Genomic DNA, 5,595 nt, shown 5'->3' with positions numbered 1-5,595 from the left:
TCGCTACCTGCCAGAGTGAGCCACCATGCCCAGGGGTGGGACCATTTATGGAGGTAAGCTCTCTCCTCCCCCGCCCCGAGCACCCTGTCGTGTCAATTACTGGAAGGGACTAAAGTGAGGCTCCGGTTTTTCCCCAGGTAAGTTGGCATGTAGCAATCCCCTGCCCTGGGCCCCGGGAAAGGGCTGGGCTGTGAGAGAACAGAGCAGTCAGAGCCGAGATGACTGATAGCCTTTGACTCAGAGCCGTGCAGGTGCCTTCGCAATCTTACCTCCTTTCTGGGGTTCCCTGCTTCCTCGTAACCTCCTCTCTTAGTCTGGTCTCTGTCCTGAAGCCAAGTGCTGATCTCCACCGGGGCTGGAGGTGGGGAGGGCATGGTTTGTGGGGTCCATTCCGTTCCCCAAGATTCTCCTGAACAGACTGTACTGTCCTGGGCTCCGGGATTTCCCAAAGTTTTGCCCCTCACTAGAAAGCACTTGATCCCCTGGGGCAAACACTGCTCCCAGAGGGAAAGCTCCTGAACTGGGCACCTTGAAAAGCAGCCAGCTGAGATAAGATTACTCAGCTGGCTCTGCCTGAAAAGAGCAACTTTGAGCCTATGTCTCAAGCACCTTTCTCAGCCTTCAGGACAACGTTGTCTTTTACGGGGATCGATTTCAAAGAGGCCAAACAAAACAGATTATTGAGCAGGTTTACGGGGAATTTTAACCCTAACCAAAGACTTCACTTTGCAAGAAAGGCGAGGCCTAGAAAGTAAACTATGAGGAAGCATCCCAGCTTGGCCAGGGAGGAAAGTATTATTATAATGCTGTTTACCAATGTAGCACCTTTTCATCAGAAAACTCAAAGGATTTAAACTCGATCAGACAGATAAAAGATGATGGCAGTTCTATGAAGCACAGTACAAATCACTGCATGCGGAGGAACCAGTCTAGAGCCAAATCCTGTATCCTATGTTGCAGGTCCTTTGTTCTTCCATTTGCAATACAAATATGCCCTGGGGAATCTGAGCAGGTAAGGCAGAGGAAAGTCCACGAGTGAAGTGGGAAGGTAGCAAGGAGAAAGTATCAGTAAGTTTCATCTAATTTTGTCTTGAACACAGCACAGGCTGGTGTGTGTGTGTCTGTGTGTCTGTGTGTGTGTGTGTGTGTGTGTGTCTGTGTGCGCGTGCGCATGTGCACGTGCATGGACCGATTAGCGTTATATGCTACTGGTGTGACCTAAAGGCTAAAACAAAGGAATTACATTAGCCTGTCTTGGCCATAGAAGAGAGGAGAGGAAGGAAGACTTATAAACCTCTTTATGAAAGAATGAGCTAAAAAGCACATCTAATAGCATTTACCAAACTATCAAAGTCCCATATCAAAGTTCTGTTTGCATGGGGCACTGGATACAGATGGTAACCGTGGGAATAGAGACTAGGAATCTATCTATCCCAGGGGTAGGTGGTAAGCAGAGGAAACAACCAGCAATTTTCCCTGCCTGTTATACAGTAGAGAAGCTTCTAACAACTTGGAAAGTTTAGAGGTGTAAAATTTAAGATAGAAGGTATTTTAGAGAATGTATTGTTTGTTTACTTGCTTGCTTCGGGTATATTATTCCCATTGCCACGCGTGGCTTTCCATGACATGGCTTCTTCCTACCTTTTCAGTATTGTCTCTTGCCATTCTCTGCCTCAAACTCTTGAGCTTGTGTGTCCTTTCCTGTGCATGCACATACATGTTGTTACTCACCTCTGTGCCTTTGCTCATGCTGTTTCTTCTTCTGGAAATTCCTGCCTTCCTCATTTGGCTAACTACTACTCATCCTTTAAGACTCTGCTTAGGTGTTACCTCCTCCAGATCTTTCCACAATGGTCGCGCCTCTATTACTACAAACTGGGTTTAGATGCCTCTCCTGTGGATTCCTATGCTACTCAATACTCATTTTACATTGTGTGAAATTATTTGCTTACAGTCCTCTAGACTGCAAATTCTCTGAGGGCAGGGAAACTGTCTTAATCATTCCTATATTTCCAACGCCTAGCACAAAACCTAACAGACACAGAGAAGGCACTCAGGAAATGTTTATTAGAAAATTTGACTCAGAAAAGGCCATTTAATAACTTTGTGGTCAAAGAAGGGAAAAGACAACTGGTCTAGAATCCATCCCCAAAAGATCATAAAATACCAGGAGCTCATTTTCTCTTCTTTGGGGGTCTGACTTATTAACTGATGAACAAACCGTGTTTGTGAATTCTTTTATTTATGGGACTTGAAAGAAGTGTAGAAATTGAGTGGGAATGTTAGCACAGGTTCGTGTGCCCGAAGCACAGTGAGGCCAAACAAACCGAAACATCGGAGTTTGGAGCAGAGAAAGGTTTATTGCAAGGCCATGCAAGGAGATGGGTGATTCATGCCCTAAAAAGCCCCCGAGCTCCCCGAAGGGTTTCAGCAAAGCAGTTTTAAAAGCCAGGTGAGGGAGGGGGGGTCACGGGGTATGTGATCAGCTGATGCACAATTCTCTGATTGGCTGTTGGCGAGGTAACAGGACTGTGTCACAAGGGTTAACATTATCAGTCCTTAGGCCTGGGCCCATGTGCTCATGGTCATCAAATAGTTGACATCTTCCATTTGGTGGGGGGTTTTCACACCTGTAAAACAACTTGGGAAATGTGCATTAAATACTGTTATCTAGGTACTTCAGAGAGGAGCTAAAGCAGAGGACATGGGGGAAAGACCTGTCCCAGGAAGGCCCTGTAGGGTCCTGCTCGGTTACAGGCACGAGAGAGAGGAAACTACATAAACTCAGTCACAGGGTAGGAATGAGCATAGTATGGGAGAACATGAAACGAATCTGTTTGTTGGGGTTAGAAATAAAGTTGGAGAGAGAAAGCGTGACCATTCACGTGCCTTTAAATCCAGGCCTAAACCATGGTCTGGTAAGCTATAGTAAAGTGATTGCAAACTTGGGAATCACACATAGCACACTCTATTTTTGTTGTGCAAAAACACCTCAAAATTATGACGAATGACCTTCAAGCATCAAGTTGTGCAATGCTGGACTTTAAACTATGGGCCGTCTCCTCCAGGACACACACACCTCAGACATGAATCTGCTTAGCCTAAAAAAAAAAATCATTGACAGAATTTTAAAGATTTATTTAGTAGTAAGTCATTAGCAACTAAAAATCAGCTCCTAACTATGACTTTGTCCAGGAAAAGAAACATTAAAATAAAAACTGACCCAATAGTTATAGCCCACATTCTTTCCCCTTCTTACTGAGATTAAATTTATGTCACTATCCATGGAAGTCCCTTCGATCTTATTTTTAGTCACTAAGTATAAAAGGGTATCATTATCTAAGGCTTTCTTCTAGCTGTTTGGATGTGAAAATTGTGCACAAATCAGAAGGCAGTTGAACAATCTCACAAACCCAATGCCTTACTGAGTAACCACACTGTTTTCTAGACTTCATCTGGAAGAACCCTATTAAACTTCACCAGCTGAAAGTATAAGAGAAGGAACCCTACTAGCCTACCTACAGGAAAAAGAAATATATTTCTGGAAAAATTCTCTTATAGTAAATGTGTGTTTATGAATTATCCCTTTAAAGTTTATAGTTTCAGACAACCACTTTATTCAAAAATACCTGACTACACCCATAGTCAAAATATTAATAATTTCTGAAAAAGTTTCATTCAATCCTAGGAAGTAAAACATACTTAGGAAAGACAATCACATAGATTTCCTTGCTGCCAGCCAAAGAGGTAATGATTCTCTAGCTATGTCAACTAGTGAAAGGACAGAGAAAACGCTTACTAGTTTCCTACAGAATACTAAAGGATAACATGCCAGAGACCCTTGAAAGGAAACAAAGGCACCTGATGCATAATTTCATACTGGTGCTTTCTAAACAGGAAAAGTGAATCTGTTAACTTTCATGATTTTTTTTTTTTAACATTCGCCATAGCATATCATACAGCTTTTCTTAAGTATTATGTGTACAAATCATAGGTGTACAACTTGATGAGTTTTCACAAATATAACACTCCCATGCACCAAGTTCAAGAAACAACAGTGCCAGAAGCCCAGAAGACCCCTCCTTACCTTCCTCCCGTTTAACTGCTATCTTGAATTCTAACGTGGTAGATTAGTTTTGCCAGTTTTTGAACTTTTCATAAGTGGAATATTATGGCATATACACCCTATGCTTGACTTCGTTTGGCTCAACATTACATTTTGGAGACCCAACTGTACCGTAACATAGATCTGTAATTCATCTATTGTCATTCTGTATAGTATTCCAATGTGTGAATATACCACAATTTATTTATCTGTTTTACTGATGACATTTGGTCTGTTTCTGGATTGAGGCTGTTTTGAAGAGTGCAGCTATGAACTTTCCTGCAACATTGTCTTCTGTACGTGTTTCTATTAGGTATAGAGCTAGAGTGAATTTTCTGGATCACAAGGTATACCCTGTTCAGCTTCAGTGGATGTTGCCAAACAGTTTTCCAAAGTGATTTTCCAATTTACATTCCTACTAGCACTACCCATAGATTTTTTTTTAACATCTTTATTGGAGTATAATTGTTTTACAGTGGTGTGTTAGTTTCTGCTCTATAACAAAGTGAATCAGCCATACATATACATATATCCCCATATCGCCTCCTTCTTGCGTCTCCCTCCCACCCTCCCTATCCCACCCCTCCAGGTGGTCACAAAGCACCGAGCTGATCTCCCTGTGCTATGTGGCTGCTTCCCACTAGCTATCGATTTTACATTTTACCCATAGATTTTTAAAGGTCACATGGAATAGCATGGGCTGTGGAAGAAGCAGAAGGAAGATGGAAGGAAGAGGGTGCTTGGTGGGAAAAGAGAAGAAATAATTATTTACCGAGTGGGGTACTGTGTTAAGTGATCTATATTTATGATCTCATTTAATTCTCATAGAACCCCTTTGAGGTAGAAACGAGTGTAACCCCCATTTTACAAATGAAGAAACAGAGGTTTAAAGAAGTTACACAACTAGTAAATGACAAGGCTGATATTTGAACCCAGACTTTGTGACTCTAAATACTGTGCTCTCGGACCACTTTACTATGAGAACATGAGGACAAGATGTTAGAAAATGCTTTATCTGTGGCATTCCTGCTGCATAGGGCTTGGTATTCCATCAGCATTAATGGCGATATGGAATAATCAGGCACCATTTGACCCTCCATATCCAGTAGAACAGTACACATAGGTGAAAAGTTTCACACAGGTGAAACTCTGCTTAATTTCATCTTCAGTGAGATTGAATAAGCTTATCTGTATTCCCTCCTTGAAGGAGAAGTCACGACTTAGACAACATCTGTGCTTCCTTCCCAGCGGAGTCTCGCATTGTCAATTTTCAAGGGTCATCACTGAGAGATTCGGATTCAACTGACTCACAGTGAGGATGACCAGTAATGGGTGTTCAGGGTGAGGGCTGGATTTCAGTAGTGAGAACTTCAAAACAAAGAGAGACACACCTTGCTCTCTAAGGTGTAACAAACACATAGGATTTAGAGCCTACGGAACACTTAGCTGCTTCACTAACCATCCCATACAATGCAGATTTTTCTTCAAAA

Source organism: Eschrichtius robustus, chromosome X, assembly GCF_028021215.1.
Source record: "Eschrichtius robustus isolate mEscRob2 chromosome X, mEscRob2.pri, whole genome shotgun sequence".
Classification (NCBI taxonomy): Eukaryota; Metazoa; Chordata; class Mammalia; order Artiodactyla; family Eschrichtiidae; genus Eschrichtius; species Eschrichtius robustus.
This window is presented reverse-complemented; position numbering follows the sequence as displayed.